General features: G+C 38.7%; 1 protein-coding gene and 1 non-coding gene across 2 annotated transcripts in view; both read left to right on the top strand.

The window, feature by feature from the left end:
* Ptp36E (protein tyrosine phosphatase 36E) overlaps window positions 1-22,742 on the top strand; it is a 309,100-nt gene that overhangs the window by 97,466 nt on the left and 188,892 nt on the right. The gene's annotated exons all lie outside the window — the stretch shown is intronic.
* On the top strand, window positions 2,701-2,776 carry TRNAA-GGC (transfer RNA alanine (anticodon GGC)). The gene has a single exon. It is a non-coding gene; the product is annotated as a tRNA-Ala (tRNA).

Consider the following 22,742-nt stretch of genomic DNA (forward strand, 5'->3'; position numbering starts at 1 on the left):
CTTCATATTATTTTGACGCCTCGACCTGAAAATATATTCTCTAATCCTAATACTATGCGAAAAAATTATTTCGATTCAGATGAATAAAAATAATGTATAGAAATAGGTGGTTCAATGATACTATAGCGAATGGGAACGGTTTCAAAATAGAGCAAATTAAACAAAAACGAAACAGTTTGAATCGCTAGAATAACACAATTAGGTTTTCATCGGCGCATTCTCTCTGAAAATGCAATGGTGCTTAATGAAATGGAAAACAATATTGCATGCTATTTAATTGACGCATGCAAAATACCGAAAGCACGTTAATAGGTTTTATTCGTTTAAAACTAAGTCAATAAAAAGGGCCGCAGGGTTGAAACTGAGAAATGTTGGAAAAGTAGTGATTTGAGTCGTGTAATCTAAATATGTACCATCTCTGGCAAACAAGGGTCATTAAAAGCGTCCAAAAAGCCAAAAACAAAGAAAGCCAACAAATACCCACATCATAGAGATAAAAAAATATGCATTCGAAATATGCATATTTCCACCCATAGTGCTCAAAATAAGGACCCGACTCGGTAATGGAGGGTGTTTCCACACGGAAAGAATTTCAATAGTTTGAGTCTCCCATATGACATATCGGGAATTGCCTGGATGACATAATTCATTCTACATCTACAAAAAAATGTTTCAAGAAATTAAAAAGGGAAAAAGTTTAAATGTACACTCACAGGCGGGATTAAAACCCTTCACCTGTAAGTAGGATTGTGAAAAGGTCCTGCCAGGCCTAATCCGGTCAGCGGTTTCAGAATGTGAATGAGATTTTTCTCCGATTCAAAAAGAAAAAGATATAAATAAATTTCGGTCGGTTTTTCGTAGGACTAGTATCACCATGTGACGTTTTCATTTGTTGAGTCTTGGAGTGGTGCCTGCTTGAAGCAAGGAGGGTGAAACACGAGGACGAAAAAACAAATGAAGTCGTGGGAGTTGTGTGAGGTTGATAGGAAGCTGTTGAGTGCCCGGGAAGCAGTAATGACGTCGCACGAGGTCAATGGGTTGAGACAAGCAGTCGTGTTGGTGCACTGAACGTTGAGTGGCCCAAGTACGCCTTGTCCCGAAAGAAGAGGGCCGAAATATGCAGACAGAGCTGTTGAACGAGACAACGACGAAGTGGAGGACTGGTACGAGCGGTGACAGTTGGACTAGTAAGAGGAGAATGCTCGTGTACTCGGGATAATAATTATACAACCTCTGGTGAAATATGTCCAAGGCCCTGGGAAAATATCTCGGGGGGGGGAAAAAGAAGACAAAAAAATATTACCTTCTTAGATAAACAGCCTGGCTTTGGCTTAATGCCTCCCTGGCGGCCGTTAGGGGTGTAAAATTAAGTCTCCCAAGCCTTTAGCGTGACCCTTTACTTCAGTATGGGACGGGTTTCCTTTCGTTGAATCAAAACGGAGCTCTCAGGCTTGCTTTCTTCCGTGGTGTATAGGATCTTTTGACTTTGGAATCATCAAGAAATTCACCCATTTTTTCCTGTTTCCCATGAAAGTGGTTGGACTTATGCCACAATCGGCTTTCCTTATCCTGGACGTGCTCCATTCAAAAAGAAAAAAAAAGTGTTCCAATTTACTTAACTCTGTAAATCGCTGAATGCGTGATAAGTTCCGATGGGCCTTGCGGCTGAGAGAGGAAATTTCAATTTAACTCCAAGCCATCCTCACGACTTTCGAGAAACTTGAGTGAGATCAGAAGCTTTCAGGAAATCGCGTCTGCCTAGAGAATTCGCTGTACACGGAATTGACGAAAATTCGTGGAATTGAAATGTCTTAAGAACCAAGGAGAGAGAGAGAGAATTTTCGTCGCTGGAGGAATGTGGTGAATGTTTTAGGGGACTTAAATTAGCCCAAGACATCTTATTAGCGGCCGAGATAAATAGACACACGGGCCTACAGATCCGGAATACTAAACGTATTACGGATCCTATCCGGATTACGTCCTTTTCGGTAATAAGTGCAGAAATGAGGATCACATTGGTATGGTATTGCACTAATTGATGAAACCCTAACTCTTGCTTCCCATAGTTATTCCGAAATTGTATTTTTATTTACAATTAAAATTACCCTAATTAAAAGCTTTCGTGCCGATTTGAAATTTTGTAACTTATAAGTTACCTTACCTTATAACTTAACTTTAATAAACTTATCAAAATATTAGAATTTTCATGGATGAAATATTCGTATTATCTAAAATCATACAATCAACACACACAATGGGAAAGGAGAGTAGTATAGCAATCATACAACATCATAAAGGATAAAAGCAGTGCGTTACGTGGCAAGCATAGCCAGAAGAAGAGACGAGCCACATTGCCCTAATACAAATTCAAACACGAAATCCCACCAAACGACGAACAAATTCTCATTAACATAGAAATAGATATAAGGAAAAGGGGTAGAAACACAAATAAAGGACGAACACGGGAGAAGTGGGGAAGGCGGAATCAGGCAAATCACGAGTGTAAACATTCAGTGTACGAAACGCACTGTTCTGATCCTTTATGATGTTGTATGATTGCTATACTACATTCCTTTCCTCTTGTGTGTGTTGACTATTTCTCCTTTGGTGGGTGAAAAAGCTCCCTAACGCCATCTCTTGGCCAAAGAATCGGGGCACTTAGTTGCATAAAACATCGCAGATCTCAGTGTAAATTACGTTTCCTGGATAGCTCAAGTGGTTGAGAGCATCCGCCTGGCAAGTGGGAAGATCCGGAGTTCAAGTCCCGGTCTAGGAAATATTTTTACACTCGTGAATTGCCTGATTCCACCTTCCCCACCTCTTCTGTGTTCGTCCTTTATTTCTATGTAAATGAGTGTTTGTTCGCCGTTTGGCGGCATTTCGTGTTTGAATATATATATATAATATATATGGGTCGCGGTAGTCGAGGGGGTAGAGTGTTGGACCGGAGGGTCCCGGGCAAGTCTCTGAGCACCTGCAGCTCCACCGAAACTATATTATTTTTCGGGTACCAGATCTTCCTGGGAAACCATAACAGGCACAGGGAAAGGAACACACCCCCGTACCCTGAAGTTCGAATTTCACACGCCTTCGGGCTTAGTACGGGGTGAACTTTACCATCACCTACCAAACCGACCTTCGGGTTGATTACTATGTTTTTACTACTATGATTTACTATGGGTTACATAAATAAATATATATATATACATATATTTACATGTATGTAATTTATATATATATGTATATAATATATTTATATGTATGTATATAATATATTCATATGTATGTATATAATATATCTTTATATATATATAATGTTTATATATATATAATATATTATATCTATATATATATATATATATATATATATATATATATATATATATATATATATATATATATATATATAGCTTATCTTCGAAATGGAACTCTCTTCGACGACACAATTGTATAAAAACACAGATGTGAATTTTTTAGGCGTAGAAGTACAAAGAAAGGGCACTCACATATGCAGTTTTGATTTTGTTCTGATGACGACCGTCGTGCCGTCGAAACGTCAAAACTACATATGTGTCTTTTCTTTGTGTTTCTGTTTAAATAATCTACATCTATGTTTATAAATAAATTAAAATATTTATATATATATATATATATATATATATATATATATATATATATATATATATATATATATATATATATATAATGGGTCGCGGTAGTCCAGTGGGTAGAGCGTTGGACTGCCGACCAGAGCACCTTGCCCGGGTTCGATTCCCGGGCAAGGTGCTCTGGGCACCTGCAGCTCCACCTAAACTATCTGATTTTTCGGGTACCAGATCTTCCTGGGAAACCATAACCGGCACAGGGAATGGAACTGGTCCCCCTACCCTGATGTGTGAATTCACACGCCGTCGGGCTTAGTACTGGGTGAACTCTGCCATCACCTACCAAACCGACCTTCGGGTTGATTACAGTGTTTATGGTTTATATATATACAGGTATATATATATATATATATATATATATATATATATATATATATATATATATATATACATATTCTACGCTTATATACGAGCTCGTATATCCATACAATATACTATTCTTCCTCTTTTCTTCTGGAAAAGATGATCATTCATGCCCATGCATTTTCTTAACAAGAATGCATTCACGCATGTACCGCTGCATACCGTTTTCGGTTTAGTTAAGAAAGAAAGCATTTCTTTTCCCGCATTTCTCTGTAAGCGAAGGCATTGAAAAGTTGAATTTTCTGCTGCCATTTGTCGGGACCGGGACTAATTATGGAGAATGGAACCAGTGCATTTTCATCGTCCTTGGTGATTAACTTGTACGAGTGTCGTGGCGCGTCCCCGTGATGTTTTATTCCTTTTCGCCGCGGTTCCTTCGCGCCCCCAATCTGTCCACTCTCGATGTTCGGTGCGCGGAGGGAGTGACTAGCGGCCCCCGGGCCACAGGACCCCCGCACCGTGGCACGGGGGACGCGCGCGCACCCGCACGCAGTCACTCGCTAAGCAGCGTCCCGGGGGGAACCTTGAACTTGCGTCTCCCCCCACCACACCCACCACTTCGCCCCACTTCCCCACGACCCCCTCCAATACCTCCTCAATTCCCCCATCCCCACCAGAGGTTCTCCCATATCGATCCCAATTAACACGACAGACGGCTTTGGGAGGTGGTCATTTTTTTTAATGCGGAAGCGCTTACCCCTCCTGCTCATCATCTTCGTTAACAGGGGATCAAGGGCCGCGGGGTTTCTCAGTCGGGTACCTCTTTGAAGGCCTCCGTCTTTCCCCTTCTCTCTTTCTGTCGTACCCTCCCTCTCTCTCTCTCTGTCTCCTCTGTCTCTACCGCTCGTGTCAAAACATTGTTCATTGTTTGCTAAAGTTGCCTGGGAAGCGATTACGGTGGCTTTGACGTATCCGTTTTTGCATCAAGCAAAATAGATTCGATTTTTTAGGAGCAGCAAAATCATGACTCTTCATTTCGTATCATTTTCAATTACAAATAGCTTACCTTTTGTCGTGAGTGAATACACTTAACATTACAAATCACAGTGAATTAATCTTTGGGTGTACTTGATTCAGTTAGAAAATGTGGGAGATAAATCTATCCAAGAAATTACTGTTCTAACTAAAATTTAAAAAATGCATTCTCAATGGGAGACTGCGTGAATATTGGAGAAGGACTTTTAGCGTCTATTCGAAATTCGAAAACGCAATTTTAGACTCGGGCGGACACTTTCAGATATTTCGCGCGGCGTATACTAAAGTAACACCGAGAATTATGTAGCATAAATGAGAGGGATTGGATTGCGAGAGTTAAAGGTAAAAACTCCTTTCCAGCTGGAACAGAAATATCCGCCCACCTGTCTCCAATTTGGTATCTGTAGATATTTTTTCGTGGGTGAGGTTTTTCTATGTGATTAATCATAGGAAATATTTGGAAGTTTACCATCGCAGCATGACTGTCATGCCAAGAAGGAAAAGTTTTGTGACTTCTACAGGAACTTCCTGTAGAATCGAAGCAACCGGCCAAGAACCTGCCTCAACGTTCAAAAGTTTATAGTGCGTGCTGAGCTCGAAGTTCAGGGAGCGAAATGCCAGTAATGTTGAATTTTGTGGTGTGTTCATATTTATATCCGTGGCTTAATTTCATGCATTAAAAATTGTGCAATAGAAATTTTCTTTTGGGCTTCACGTTAACACTTCAACTTAGCTTGAGCTTTTGCCTAAAATGAATTTTGTATACAGAGGTTATGGAGGTTTCACTCAAAAGAGATAGCACAGTATCTGGATTTGTATTTGGTTTTGCCACCTTCTTCTTGGCCTGTATGAAGCTGCTGAAAAATGATGAATACTATATGAACGTGGGATCATGTTAAAAAAAATAAATGGGGCTTAATTAAGTAGGGAAGGAAAATCTAATATGCTGTCATTGTAATGAGATTATTGGATCTCGTGGAAAATCACTCCCATAGAGCACAGGAAAAAGAAAAAATGTTCTCTCACGGAGCGTATATAATCAAACGACGTATATTCAATTGACCAAAAGCCGCCGCCTGTGTATTAAGACTCGGTCCAGGAAAATCGAAAGAAGTCTGAAATGAAGGGATATGGTTAACTTTTTAGAGCTTCTTTCCCATTATGACGAGGTCGTGTTTTATTATTAGAGGGAAAAGAGAAGTCTCGAATCTATCGTTTAGACAGGCTCTCTCTCTCTTAATCTTCAAAATCTCTCATCTCGGATTATGTAGTAATCATATAACGCTCGATCCATCCCATTGTGATACTTTGTAGAATAATTAACGAGGTTTGTCATACTTCCTTCTCTTTTTCAACGCCATATTTTCCCACTAATTCCCGACTTATTCTAGCTTCTGCAAAGCAGCATCGCATAAGTTGCGTACTTCTAATTTTGCGTTCAATGTAATGGATAAACCCAAGCATTTGACTTGCATTATGGCAGGTCTACCGATCTATTCTCTCCTTTTAAGATGCATCTTGGCGTAATTTTATTCATTCATAATTCTAGTACTAACACTATGTATATACTATTCATAAGTCATGTAGGTACCATTTGCAGTTATTTCGTGGTCCGCATAGCTAGTAATATTCATCTAAATATCCTTTAAAAATTGCTTTAACTTCATTTTGGAAAACATTTTTTGTCCAATTCAATTTCCACATGGAACTCAAATGAAACGATTACCATATTTATGCATCGGAAAAATTAATTCGTTCATTAATTGCCATATATAATGATCTTCCGGCGTTTAATTCTACCATATCGTGAAATTGGCCAAAAAATCGTGATTTAATGTGATGCCATTCATATCTGCATATACCATCATCATATCTATATACATACCCAATTGTCCAATATCAACCTCCTCTTTCAATATGCATATTTAAAAAAAAATATTTCCTGCAAGGGTTGAAAAGAGGAACATATAACTGGTCTAGACCGATATATTTTCCGAAGAAGGAGGCTTCTACTCAAAGGAGTATTGCCCTCAGTCGTAGGAAGGGATATCTTCCGTGTTAGCCTGTGCCAAACTAGAGCCCTTTCAGGACGATTCGCACGCTCGAAACATCCTTAATCACCTACAGGTTAGAAGGGTTAATGCTTTCTGAAGAATGCGTGGGGGATACATTTAAAGTACGTGGGGATATATTTAAAGGGAAAATTTCGTTCCTGTGTACGAATTCACCTGGCCCGTTCCCCCGACCCCTTGATATCTCCCGGAACACCAAACTGCCATCCACCCTATGCTTTTCCTGCGCTCCCACTTACCCCACTCGTGTGACATTTTTGTGTCCCAAAAACTTATCCCGCTCTCCGGGATATGGAGGCGGGCATAATTCTCACCGCCTTCCCCCCCACATTATCTTCTCCCCCCTCACCCACTCACGCAGCACATTCTTCCCTCCCGTTTTAAAACCTCCCTTCTCTCTCTCTCTCACCCTCTTCCGCTCTCTCTCCCCACTCATCCCTTTCCACTTCCTTCCCCCCTCTCCCTCTACTCCCTAACCTCCCATCCAAACACACTTTGGCTTCAATCCATAGGTTCGGGGGAAATTGCTCAGGCTCCACCTTTGGAAATGTCAACCCGGTGACTAAATTTCGTAATGTTTTTTGTTCGGGAAAACGGTGAACGGTCTCCGACACGCATTTATTTCCTACGCGGGAATGGGTGAAGAAGGATGGAAGGTTAAAAAAAATGGGGAAGGGTGAGGGTTCCACAATGTCATGCATGATATCACGTTGTCGAGTGTGTTCGTAGTCGAAGTAAGCTCTAATCAATCGAGGGACTTCGGGTCCCACAAGGTTATGTAATGCGTATGAACATGATGTCACGTCGAAGGACCTGGGGAATCCGCGGCGTGAAAGAACTCTGGTCGTCTGTAAGTGTTACGTAAATTGATGAAATGTAAAGTTTCTCATTTTATTCCAATGAGGAGCTGTGCCACCAAGTGACGCCGACACAATGAAGTTTAAACGAATGCATGTTTCAGCGGCTGAATATGTATGGGCTGTCATTAAGTACCAGAAGAAATATCGCATCAGTAAAGGTTTCAGCTTGGTAAAATATAATCTTAGTACGACGTAAAATGTGTAATTGTCGGTTATATTACTAAGGGAAAATTGATATTTTTTTATTATTAATAATTTATTGTATTCATTCCCTTTGAAGAAATGGGGATAATTTGATCATAAAATATCGGATATCACCAAAAAGATTCGCGAAAAAAATGAAAAATATCCACTTTGAATTGGAATTAGCCTTTTATAATAATTTTTATTTTAAAATAGATTACGGATTGATTTTAACAGGATTTTGAAGCCACGAAACTAATTCTCAGCGTTTGGGACAGCACCACACTTTCTATTGCAGGATGAGTGTAATATAAAGTCCTATACTTTTTTCCCATCTTAATAACTATTGTAATAATACAACTCTAAATATATACAGTTTCTAGCAGTACATTTTCTCCACTTTTGAATTGACCAACCAACCGGTATTATCATTACTCCCACGTAATCCAGGGTCGTTTGACGCGTGTTTGCTCATCATATTCCGAGCAGGCAGATTTTAACATGATGGTGATGATGGTGTTATTCTTTGGGTGTTTAACTCTTCCAATGTGAAATCTAACCCAAAAATAATCAATTTCACATTGTGTAAGACATTTTAATAACCCTAAGTCCCTTCGTAATAGCCAAAACAAAACCAAAAGAGTGGAAAGGAGAATGATTTGTCATGCTCCAATTGCCTATTAGCGTGGTTGTGGCCATTCAACGGCACCCTCACGCCAGAAAAATGTCCCTAAAATACATTTGCGTATTAAATAGACGGAAAAGGAATGTGATATATACAGATTTCTATCTTTAAAGAGAATTAGGAGGAAAAAAAACAGGATTTGACTTCCAGCCATTTCACTTAATTCTAGGAGATTTGTTATACACATTTGGAGAGTGGTGTACATATATAATACGTATTCCTTGTGGTTATACTCGTAACACTTTTTCATCTAGCCATTTCTGATTTATATTTAGGCAATAAATACATATACCCACTTTCATTTATCTCCACCTAAGTGGAGGAATTCAAACATTTCGTTCAATCCGTAATTTAATTGCATGTTCTTTAGACTGTGTTATATTGCTTGCAAATCTAAATCTTAAAAAATTTTAGGGGCCAAAAAATCTTGGGTTCCACAATATATTTTTTAAACTACATAGGCGATCTATTCAACGACCTGAAAATATACTATTATACAGGTCATATCTTGTAAATAAAGTCGTAAAAAAAGTGATCTTGACTAAATAGAACGTCATATATTTCACTCTTTTATACAAAGTTGTTTTTTATGGAAATTGACGTACTATGCGCACACTTATAAGAATCTAATAAAATATCTATGGCGGGATATTTCGAAGGGTTGCCATAGCTAGGAAAATCGAAAAATTGGGAACAAGTTGGTATTTACTCAGTTCATTGAAAAACTGGGGAAAAAGGGTTAAATTTTCTGAAAATCTTCGGAGCTCAATGTGCGAATCAGAAATATGCTTTGAGAAACGGAAATTCCCTATTATAAGGATATTTCCTCTAGCAGCGAAATAGTTCTTGTTTGTCGAGTCTGTAAAATCTTGATATGTACATTTTATTAATACCAACAACAACCAAAATGTACATTTTTTTATACCTTTATGAATACCAACGACACGAAAAACTGTGAATGATGACTCCCAAACTGTACACAATCAGATCCCAACTAAAAAGAATACAGGGAAAAATGATAATATCTTTGTCAGAAAAATCGCGGAAATTTAGGGAAATTGAATCTATAAAATCAGTGGCTACCATGAATTACTTTTACTAATATCTGATTGTTCTTTTATTTATTCATAAAATTTGAATCAAGGAATGCTTGAAATTGTTAATGAACAAACAGGTAATTTTAAATCATGATTTGTAACAATATATGAAGTATTTATTATAAATTTTTAAGGATTGAATACAAATTTTTGGCTTTGCAGAATGGATAATTTATTTCCACTGAAACTCACCTCTCGGTTAGTTCTCCAAGCACCAACAATCCTCTTCTGTGAAGTGCACTGTTGATTTCATGCAAATGGAGTCATATTTCCAAGTGATTTATCAAACCGAGAACTTTTGAAAGTTAAAATAATTGCACTTTATCATTTTTAAAATAGAATTTTATTTAATCATAGGTTTTAGAAAAAATGTATGACCGAGCACGTAATCTATATACAAGATGAGTAAATATTTTATGACTTTATATACTCATGACTTAATAGATTCAGATGCATTATTCATGCATTCAGATTTTATCATCATTTATGTGCTCAAATGCTTCACGTATACTGATTAATCTTTCTTCACGAAAACTCAGAGAATTACATCCAAAAATATTATCAAACAAAACTGTTGGTATTCCTTAAGCCCAAGAAAACTCCTTAATTTTCTTCATGAGGATTTTTGGACTCATTTGAGCCATTCTAGAAACTCCAGGTGTGGATCGTTTTCAGAGGTATGAGATTTTAAAAATAAATGCTGTTTCCACTCCTATCTCCCTGAGGAAATAATCGCCTTCTTCGCATCGTCGCCCTGTCGAGTTTGGTTTAAAACAACTAGCTCGCAGACAAAGAGTTAATTATAAATGGTGTTTTCTCAAAGGAAAAAGAGAGAAGGGTATGTTTTTTTATCTCCTAAAGAAATACGCGCTTGAAAAGAACGCCATTCCATGGACCGCGCTTTGTAATCTCCGAATTGATGGGCGTTGGGCAGTGTCAAGTATGAATAAATTCGGGAAGAGCTGCTTTTTGTCGGGTACGTCGTCGCGTCCGACGACGCGTCCAAACTGTCGGTTCTTTGCTTTCTGACTCTCCCGGTTCAATATTCTGCCACCCCCCCCCCCCCGCAAACCAATTAAAATAAGAGAGGAAATTAAAGTGAGGCCATTGTGCGATTAATTGGACTTCAAGTGCGATTAGAAAGGGCAGTTTTCCTACTTTCCGGCATTATTTTTTTCCTCTCTCACCCGCATTCCCTCCCTTTCCATCTTCCCATCCTCCAACTGCTATGGTTCTCGACGGTTTTAGCCCCCCTCCCGCCCCCACCGTTGGCCTCCCTCCTCCCTTTCGAGGGGTGGTGTCGACTCGCACACATTCCACGTGGTGTTCGACGGCAGGAAGAGAGGAAAGAATGCGCGTTCTCTTTTTTTCTCTCTCTCTCCCTCGCCAGCCCGTCCTCGCGCTTCATTTGTTCCGGGCCTCGGGAAAAGAGTGTTGGGAGTTGGGGGTTTACCACCATTTGGGTCCCGGTCGGCGGCTCGCTTATTTACTCGTCCATCCCTTTCTCTCTCGTCGCGCACGGCTGATTTTCCCTCCTCTCCGATTCTTAGCCCCATTTCCCTTTCTCCGCGACCGCTTTCTCTTGTCAAACCCGCGGCGGTAATTGCCCGTCCTACTCCCCGCACTTGCGGGACTGGACGATCGGGAGAGTGCTGGTTGTCCGCTTAAGAGTGTGACCATTGAGGCGATTGAAGTGCGAGGTCATATATCAAAGTGGGAACTCTTGTTTTAACTGAGATCGTGCGAAAAATTTCTTCTCGCGGAAACCTTTGGTTTTCCTTTCCGAAAAATTGCGTGTTTTAGACATGCGAACTAACAGTGCGGGTGAGGATTACTAAATTATGTAATTATAACTAGATTCCAATAATTGCCGTTCTTAGTAGAATTAATTAAACATTTTATGCCTCAGCGTCTAAGGTCGTTTTTCACTGTGAATCCACCTACTTAAAAGACAGTGTGACAGCATACGTCTGTGTTTATCTTAGAATTGGATCTCGGCAATTAAGAACGTCAGCATCCTTGTTATCCAATGTGGTATCCGGGACGCGAAAAAAGAACCATAAAAAGATGACGTATGAAGAGAGATACAACATGGTTTTTGGATATTAGAAGAAGATATTGAATAGAATATTGCAGTACTGTGAAGAGTTCATGCGAAACCTATAAGGTGCCTTACAAAAGATCATAATTCTGATGAGAAGAAGAAGAAGACATTTAGATGAGAGCGCGTGAAATTTACCTCACTTTCCAATTCCAAATGAAGAAAAACAATTACTCCGACATAAACATAAATTTGAGTCATCGTGAACTACGGCAGTGAAGGAATTTGATAACGGGAAAGAACATTTATTTTAACTAACATATAGGTAGCTTCTTGGAATAACCTCACCTCTGAAAGCTTTCGTTTACCGTGATGAAGCTTTAGAGTTCCTGTAGAAACACCCTGTGTTTACGCATTTTAAGGTACTATACGAGGTACTAAGGTACTGTCGCATCACAAGGATATTTTGCATCGCTGAAAGGATATTTTTAGTTTCCTAACTTATTTCTTCGAATATCGTTTTGTATGTACGTTGTACCTTAGTGCATACAAGGCTCTGCAAACTCTAAAAGCACTGTATTAAATTTGTTTTACGAAAGTTTCCCGCAGTTTAATATCCCTGTGACAATATACTCCCTCCTCCTAAACTTTCCTTGCTCGCGACAGGAGTTTCAACCGGCATCCAGAAACTCAAGCCCATGGCGTGAATGCTTCCCTAAAGGATAGTAGCCGGCGAGTGATTTACAGCCGCACTCCCCAAAGAAAGATGATATAGAGTCGATGTCATTTTTTTTGTTTTTTGCTCCTATTATAGCATTCCATAAAATATTTTTACACCGCTAGTATAGATCATATCTAAGCACGTCTTCAAGGATAACAGGGTTGATCGCGTTTCTAAAGGCCGACAACGATATATTTTAACCACAAATCCTTGTGGCATATAAGCATGACCTAGTCTATACAACTGTGAGACATAATTCACAATGCAGGAATTTCACAGTTGAAAATCATTAGCCTTGTCCCAGAAACCTCTTACCCTTTGAAATTACTGCAATTTGGCTTTCATGAGTAGATTGCTCCGTTAAAGTAATGCTTAATTCCAAGAAACTGCGGGAGATGCCGCAGTAGTAATAACTTCTTCGATATGAACTGCAGTTTCATGGAATTTGCCAAAGGTAAGAACAGCCTAAGTTTTTAAAGTTGGCTTTAACCTTGTGGACTGTGGGTCGTCGCGCACGACTACGAATGCATGTGACATTATTTGTACGGTATTTCGTCGCAACAACTTGTTCCTTTAAAGCCCCCAAAATTTCAGAGAACGCCTCGATAGCTTAACTGCTTCATGCACTTGGCCGGTATCTAGGAATCAGGGTACGGAGCCTGGTCAAGGCGAATGATTTTTACACTCTGATGTCGTAGCAAAGTAATGCTTGCACACGCGATCACACGTAACAAAAATCCACCTCCTGTCTCAACGCATGCCCGGAGGCGACTGAACTAAAGTGCGCCTGAGTGGTGGGGGACTCCTCGACCGAGACGACCGGTTGAACCCCCCATCCGCAACTCCGTTGAGGCTACAGCGAACCTGTCACGATACTTATTGTGCGGACCCTGTATTGTATTTCCCGGAATTCTTTGCATTTATAATTTACAGTATTATTTCTGACTATTGTTAGATGTTTTGGGTTAGAATAAAAACATTATACTTGAATGATGATGCCACATCCTAGGTCTAAATTTACTCATTGTATTGGGTTGTCCATTTCTACAACCATTTTTTCATTCCATTTTCAACCACTTTTCCGTCCGGCTCTTTCAGTTCCACCACGATTTTGTAACTTATCTTCGCGCTATTGGAATTGCGTTTTCACTTTTCACTACCCCACTCACGCCTTGCAAATATATCTCTCCGTACCTTCTGCATTCCAAACATACCATTTACAAATCACCCGTCTCTATTGACGGGAATAAATGACGAGGAAAATAAAAAAAAGAAGCCTTGTCCTGCCTTTTTGGAGCGATTGTTCCCCGATCCTCGCTTTCCTTTTTTCTCAGCTCTTTCCCTATCCCATATAACGTCCTTCATTTCTTCCTTTCCCTTTTCTTATCCCTTCCGTTCAAATTTTAGGCCGGATTCCGTTCCAATATTAGGATTCCGATCTACATTTTCTATATATGCTCTAGCTCCCTATTCTTCGTTTGTCTCCAATGTCTTTTGAATGAAAATAATATTTAAAGAACTAGACGTAATGAATAATAATTATGAAATAGCAATGATATGCATGATAATATTATAATGTAATTTATTAATATGATAATAAATAGATAACAAAAAAAAAATATATATATATATAAGATATATATACATATAAGATATATATATATATTTATAAGATATATATATATATATATATATATTTATAAGATATATATATATGTATATGATAATACTTTAATGCATAATATTAATAAACCATAAACATAGTAATCAACCCGAAGGTCGGTTTGGTAGGTGATGCTGGAGTTCACCCAGTACTAAGTCCGACGGCGCGTGAAAGTCACACATCAGGGTAGGGGGGTGGGGGCAGTTCCTTTCCCTGTGCCTGTTAATGTTTACTAGGGAGACCTGGTACCAGAAAAATCACAAAGCTTTGGTGGAGCTGCAGGTTAGCTGGCTCGGGAATCGAACTCGGGCCCTTCGGTCAGTAGTCCAACGCTCTATACCTAGACTACCACGACCCACATAATATTAACATAATAATAATATTAATGCAGTTGATATTTTACCATATATAAATTCTTTTTCCATTTGCTGACGATTTCAGTGCACTGGTTATTTAATTGTTGGCATATAAGTCGAAGAGAGTTATTGCCCTTAGTGAGCGTAGTTTTCTGGAACCTTGGGTGCATCTCACTTCGGTTGAGTGGTTTTTCTTTAAGATTTAATAACAAAATTGTGTATGAATATTTTGATTTTTTGTCAAAAATATTGAAAATTGTCAAAGAGACCTTGAATAATAATATCAATTATATTTTCTGCTGTTCGTCATCGTTTTGTACATCATATTTCGATTTTTTTAAATTGCTTCAAATTTTTCTTCTTCAAAGAAAGTAGGTAATAATATATTTTAATCAAAGTCGCAGGGGTCTTCTCGATATAATTCTTTGCCCTATTCCGCGGAATATTAATGAAAATAAAAATTAAATTATTACTTCTGAATGTTTCTATTTTAAGGAATACTTATTTCTTAATTATAGAAGTATTTTGTAAATTTTATGGTAATGTCTTCATTTGCGCTTATGGTGCAACGCATGTGTGGATCCTGTTAGTTTCCAATGGTAAAGTTTTTTCTTGGTTTTAATTGTGATTTGATAATTGAATATTCACTGCTTTATTCCTTCATAATGATATGAATTTTTATTTTGGGTCTATTCATTCTTACATAATTTGGCACGCCTTAATGTATGACTAGTGTCGTAATACCCCCCCCCCGGCCACACGCCCTTGCGGTGCATTATTGGTATGTAGATCCTTTCATCGACTAGAGACGGTCTTTATAGATATCATGAATTTGTCAGGCTGGGTTTATACAGGTATATCCCCTGTATATCCACCTCCGCGACTTTGGGGGTGAGATCGGAGGATCTCTCTTAACATAAGATGTTTCATCACCAGCAATATTAGGTCCATTTTTAAAGCAAGGCTCTATTTGATTATTTGAAGAAATTATTTTCGGTCTTTGATTTTGAATCACATGAATAACAAGTATGGGATAAAATTAGAGGATGGCTGTAATTAAGCAGCTATAGTTCAATGAAGAATAGAGAAAGTGAATTCTCGGAACGATATTTCCTAATAATTGATGTGGTTCATGAATTATTTAAAAATGGTATTATTGTCCAAGAAGATAAGTGGCATGTTCATAAATTAAAGTGGAACTGATTGAAAAGTAATACATGCACATAGTTAATTTTCCTAAAGTAATTTTCATCCGTAAATGTGTTTGAGGTTTTCAGGTTTTTATCTCAGTTTCTAAGTTTTCGAGAGTTCTGGGTTCGAAGCGCTTACAGACGTTAATGGAAACCATATTCTATGCAGCCAATATATTGCTTAGCCAATAATTTAAGTTAACGTACGCATATTCCTGATTTCTGAACGTATTTCAAATGTCTTGAGGGTACATGCTCTACCATATCACTGCAAGGTCATTCACTAGGGGCAGCAAAGTCTTGCGTCGAGTCTTCGACTTAAGTGCGTTTGCTGGCCCCCTTCTATCACCATCCAGACCCTCGTCATTCCTCCCCTCACTACTGGTCCACTCCACATTGCCCTTAAATATTCATCGCTAAATTCTTCATCTCCGCAGTTTTCCTTCTCCTCACAAATTCGTTCTCTCATTTCTGCTTCTTCTGTCACTTTGGTATCAATTGAGGTTTACGATATTTTCCACGATTCTTTCTGGAGAAATTATTTTTCAATTCATTTTAGAAAAATAAGAGTGCCGTTAATTTTGTACTAAACATGATCATTAATAACTGTTCTGCTGAAAATTCATTTCTAAGTAATCTCCGAGACCCACAGCACTTAAGGTTTTACTGCAGACCAGTGGCTTCGCTGGTCATTTTATCAGCCAAGGACGGAAAGATGTTTGAATTAATTATCTGTCATGAAGGAATGGCTAACGGGACGAAATGAATGCAATCTTAACAATAATAAAAGATGTATTTCACTGACTTTCAAGGGAGCTTTTATTTTTTATATAGATGAGGTAATTTCAGAGAAGCATTCGTTTGATGTAAAAGCTGGTTGAGTGATTGACAACGCTCATTTTTTCTCTCAGATTGAACATTGATTTATCACTTCTGCTCCATTTCTCTCTCCCTTTCCTTCTCTTCGAGTTTAATATGACCATTGATAAAAATAAGGTAGATGTTTTGTGTCTTATATCAGAATTGACATTGATGTTTTGACGGCGATAAATGTGCCCAAGGATTTGATTAATCCCCAGAAATTTTGCAATAGGCGCTATAGCCCTTTTCATTGGATGTTGAAATAAGAGTGTTTTGTTCATCGCCGGCGTTGTCATTTTTATGAGATTCACCTTTTTTATGAGACTTTTTCGAGTTTTATCTATATTAAATTTACGAGTATATAAAAATATCGAAGTAATCCCAATATACCGAGAGTTTCGATTTTTCTCCCCGTCTCTCTCAGGCTTCGCATTCCTCTCTTTCACCCTTCTCTCCATCCGGCATCATTCCCTCCACCCACGCACCGTAAAACTACTCCTCTCTACCCAACACCCCTTCTACGAAGCAAGAGCTTGGGCCGACCCTCGAACTGACCGCGTAGTCCAACCATTCTAAATTAAGTCCATTTGTCCGATTGCCCGACTATTCTCTCCACTTCCTCCACCCGCAACCCCCGTCTCCCTCTACCCCATTCCCCTTCACTCACTCACTCACTCGCCGCCCCTTTTCTCTCTCTCTCTTCCCTCTCGCCCCTCCCCCTCACCCTCGCGAACTCATTTTCGCATCTTCAGCTCGGTGGTCCTGGGGGAGGAGGAGGTGGGCGGGAAGAAGAGGCTTTTCACTCCCTCTCTCACTGCTTTGCCAGTAGTTCCCTCTCACCGCTCCAGCACCACCTCCCCTCATAGTCGCCTCTCTCTTGCCGGTCTCTCACAAACCAACGCCCGACCCCATTCCACTCCCTCTCTGCTCATCACACAGACATAGACATAAACAAAAGTGCATGCATTCGCGCTCGCGAAACTCTAGCGCGTCCTCTTTCGCTCCTTTGCAGATTCCTTTGATCTCCTCTTCCCCCCCCCTCGTTACCACCCCCGTCCTCTGGAACTTGACCCTTTCAACCCTTGATCATGATAGCTTGGGACTTCATGATTCGTTCCAGGAGGTCATGAGGGCGAGCGGGGTGTGAGCGTTGGAAGGCCTGGTCGTCCACTGTCAACCAGGCGCCTCCTCGTCCCCTTCGGATGCTCTAATGGTCTTCTCATCTACGGCCCATTCGAAACGAGGGAAAAATCTTGCTTTTAAGTAACTGTTACATCTCAAAATGTGTGTAGCACATCCAGAGTGAAATCGGTCTTCTGGCAGCAGCAACAACTGAGCCACACCCCTCTGAGGGAGGAACTCCTAGTGCCCGGCCGTAAACTCGAGTTACGAAAACGAAAAAAAATGGGCAATGCTGATTCATTCATGCCAATGCATGGCAGTGGTCTGCTTTGCTTGTCTCCAAAGCTTATATTTTCTATTTACGATACGTTTCATTATGTAATAAACAGATCTCACTTTAGTGATTTTATTTTAATTTAAAAAATGTGATATCGTTACTTTTGAAACGAGTAAAACTAATGAAATCCGGGTAAAATTAATGAAAGAAGAATTTCTCGTTATCAGCTCTATTTTTAACTCTATAATTTTGACTACATATTGATTTTTAATTTGTTAGTATGCATAAGTAAAACTGTTTCTGGCGTGACTTGGAGGAAAATCTTAATATTGAAATTGAAAAATAATCAACTTGGCTTTTCCACATGGAAATTTGATTTACTACCAAGATTTCGTTATGGTATAGCATCTTCAGTTAAAAATACAGATACATAAGAGAAACAATAAAATGGACCTGTATTTTTACCTGAAAATGTTATACCGAAACGAAAATTAGGTCATAAATAAAATTTCTGTGTGGAAAAGCCAAGTGGGTTAGTTTTCTATTTCAAATTGTTAATGTGCATTTTTGAGCGATTCCTGGGAGAAATAAACATTGAAATCATCAAATGTTTGGCGAATAATATCTCCAACAGTACAATGTTAAAAATACTGCATAGCACCAAACGGCGATATATAATTTTGAATGTCGGTAATGGAAGTTGTTTGCTCCAGAAAAATTTTGATTGAATTGAATAAAAATCTATTGCCAAGGCACAATAACTTCGCTTTAGAGATAAATATTTGCATTATTCCATTAAAATTCTATCCACCATTATGGTGCATCTATTTGGTGTTCGAACAACAAAAACTGTATTTTCATTAGTTATCTCACTTTCTTACCCTTCCCAATCTCAAGAGGAACTATACATTTTCGTAGATGAATTAAAATATTGAAAGGATGACAGCGCTAAAAAACAAGAACGATCAAACTGGAAAGGTAAGAGATGGATATCAGAAAAAATAGCATTTGAGTTTCCTGTTATTTTTCAAACAGTGCAAGCAGAGTTTCAGGTTTGTTAATTTACGAGCTTTCCGATTTATTTTTTTTAAATTAAGGAGGAAAGCTTGAGATGAAAAGAGTTTGAGAAGATGGAACTCATTTCGGTGACGTGAAAGAAACATAGAAACATCCTTTTGGGAGAGAGGTAGAAGGAAGTGGGCGGAAGGAAATAGAAGAGGAGGAAAAGATGCCTCCGCGAACAGATATATGGGCTCCAAGCTTCGAGGAGAATGCATTAAGGCGGACTACCTCGAACTTGCACCCGCCCACTCCTCCTAACTTTAGAATACATATTTATTTATGCTCCCAGGAATGTGCATTTATGTTCGAGTGACTATACATAAAAATAAACCGCAGATTCCATGAGTGGAACCTTCGTTTCTCTTGAAGGAATATGGTGGAGATAAAAGGCGATGGATTGCGCTGAATTTGAAGGAAAAATGGGATTTAGGCTAAATGCTCGCCATTTTTCATGGGCAAATCCACACGAAACAGAATTGAGAAAACATTATTGATAACCAGATGAACATTAGTTCACGATCTAGAAATTTCATGATTGCTAACAAAAGTATTGTTATCACATTTTTTAAACATTTCTATTCAACTTCAGAGTTTTAACTACTGATTTACATTTCATGGAATTTCCCTCTTGTTTCTCAATTAGTTCGATTCAGTTTTCGATGGTATTTATTGTTTTTGGAATAAGTTTGTAAGGTTCACTTTAATTTGAACTCATGCATCTTACCTAAATCCATCGTATCATTGTGTTGGCAAAATCCTTTGCAATAGTTCCTGTGGAAAAATTAATTCGTCTCTCAAATTTTCGGATTACAAGAAATGAAGAAGACATAAAGAAGCATGGCATGCCACCAATTTGTAGCCATTGTTAAGATTGGAAAACAGTTAGCCTACTTGAGCTTACATTCTTTGGAGAATGATGCTCATGTACCATGCTTAGCCAAAAAGTTATTCCATGCATTTAAAATGCAACAAGGACACATGGACTTGAAGACGTTAATTGGATTTTATGAGGATACTGCAGTATACCTTTAGGATCATTTATGGATATTATCCAACCTGTAAAAATACTTTACTTTCAATATTTTCCAATTCATGTTTACTTTTGTTGAGTATAATGAATCTCGCATCATTTTATTACATATATGTAGGAATGAGTACCATAAATAATTATTTTGATTTTGAATTGTGAATGATGTATTTTTAATTTATTTTTTGTAAAGTTTATGAATAGTTTAGATGGAGAATTCATAACATTCAGCTAGCGATAAATAATGGGCATATTTGAAAGGTTCCATGAGGTACTTAGCAAGAATTTTTAGCAATATCACAATGAGTTTCTTCTCGAACCATATGTCGAACTGTTCACGGTGCATTAACAACGATTGAAATTCTGTGTATTAAAAATATTTTCACTGTTAAAATCATTTGCTTAAATTATATTTTTCTATTATTTTAAATAAATCGCAAAATAGACTCATTATCTGCACTTACATTCTTCATGAGGATAATTGTAGAGCATACACACAGAGCTTCATTTATTTTATTGACCCATATCTTGTTCCAGTCCTGACATGAGACTCTTAGGTATGCAAGAGGCAACTCGATTGAACTGATAGACGCGGAATTTTGAAGCAGCATTGATAGGTCATTGAACTGCTGCTACTCAAATTGCTTTGGCAACGAATAATTCTAATATAAAGGCTATGAAATCGTTCATCTAAAGGTGAATAGATCCCATGCACAACAGTACCTGTCATACTGAACCTTAGATTAGAACCGTTAGAAGTTATTAGAACCTTAGATAGAAAAAATTACTCAGTTTAGCCATCGCAACAAGACAAGGTATCCTGGAAAACTTGAGAATGATCGTACTTGAATGAAACACACCAGAAATTTCATATTCCAGAAACTTGTTTTTCTAAAGTAAAAAAACCTGTTTCCAAGTTCTTGTAATATTTTATGAATAACGTAAGCATAATCAAAGTCTTACGTTATTTACGTTGCATGTTGCATGCACGCATAAGAATAAAGAAGATATATATATTTCGGTTATTTAATGTGCTCATTTATTATTTTGCAAATTTTGCCGACTAGTTTGAAGAATTCATCATTCCGACAATATGCTTTATTCCAATAATGGAATGATGTGAAAAGTTTCGGGCAAATCTTATACATATGATTTGAATAGGACATGTTAATTGTCTTTTAGATTTGGTAAATGACCCATGTTTTTCAGATGGAGACCGAAGTGTAAAGCATAAGATGGCTGCTCATTTTGTGCCGATATTCATCTAAGTAAAACTTCCAAATAGTACTAGTCTCCAGCGCACTGAATTGCTGCAGCATATACGAAAATTTCCTGGCAGGGTCCGACTTTCTGCTTCTCGGCCGATGGCACCGCGATTCGCATAGTAGTAATGCTCCACCTCTGGGAGGCTAAAAACTCCGAAGAAGCCTTTTAAATTAAAATGATTTAGTCATGCAGCACAGCTGTTCGCTCGGATATTTCGTTTTTCCTTGCTCTGTCCTCGTTTGGCAAACCCTCGGCGACGACAGTCCAGCGAAGGGAATTGTGTCTGCTCTTTGCCTATTAGTTCGAGTTGTCTGACCTTGCACTTTGGCCTCGTCCGGAGCAGAACTCGGGAGAGTGTAAAGGGAGGGCACCCGGAAACTCGGCGATATTTGTTCTTGAGGATGAAAGAGAGGGGGAGCAGAGAGAGGAACGAAATTAAGACTTTCACAGTGTCTCGGGGTGATAAGTGTCTGTAGAGGCTGAGGAGGTTCGGTGGAGAGATATTTGCGTAAAGGAGCGGGTTGAAGTGGGGAAGAGCTAGGTGGATAGGAACGCATGGTGGCGGGAGAAGGTGTGGGGGCGTTGGTGGAGGACCGGTGGAGGGAGGGGTGCCTCGGACGCGAGTTATTGGACGCGCAACGTGGTTGAGAGGAGGTGCAGGTGGAGGGGTGATGCAAGGGAGGGGTAAATTTAAAGGAGGAAAAAGTTCGAAATTATGGGGGAACACACAGTATCAGCTTCCTTATTTAGGTCCATTGAGTTAAAAGAAACCCGAATAGAAGCCACGAGATTTTCTCACAACTGGTGAAATATAATGAGGAAAAAGTTTTCCGTGTTTCTGTGACGAAAATAACGACTAAACTCTATTCAAAATTGAAAAAAGACGAAGTGGTGAGATATTCATTAAGTTAGATGTTTGTCTAACACTAGGTGTTTTAATCTCATTCAAAACATTTCCAACGAAATCATCAATTTTTCATTTCGTAAGACGAATCTCTATTTTTCAGGGCCTTCACATTTCAAGTGCGGTTCAATACTTGAGAATAATTAATATTGAAAAGCTAATCATCCCATTGTTCACATGGTTTGTTCTAGCTATAACATGGGAAGCCATAGGGGGCACAGAGAAAGGAACTGACTCTGATGTGTGAATTCCACACGCCGCTAAGCTTAATACTAGATGAGCACTACTCTCACTTATCAAACTGACCTTCGTGTTGATATCTTTGATTATATCTGTGTACATGCATGCACCG

The sequence above is a fragment of the Hetaerina americana genome, unplaced genomic scaffold, assembly GCF_022747635.1.
Source record: "Hetaerina americana unplaced genomic scaffold, ioHetAmer1.1.p SCAF_10, whole genome shotgun sequence".
NCBI lineage: Eukaryota > Metazoa > Arthropoda > Insecta > Odonata > Calopterygidae > Hetaerina > Hetaerina americana.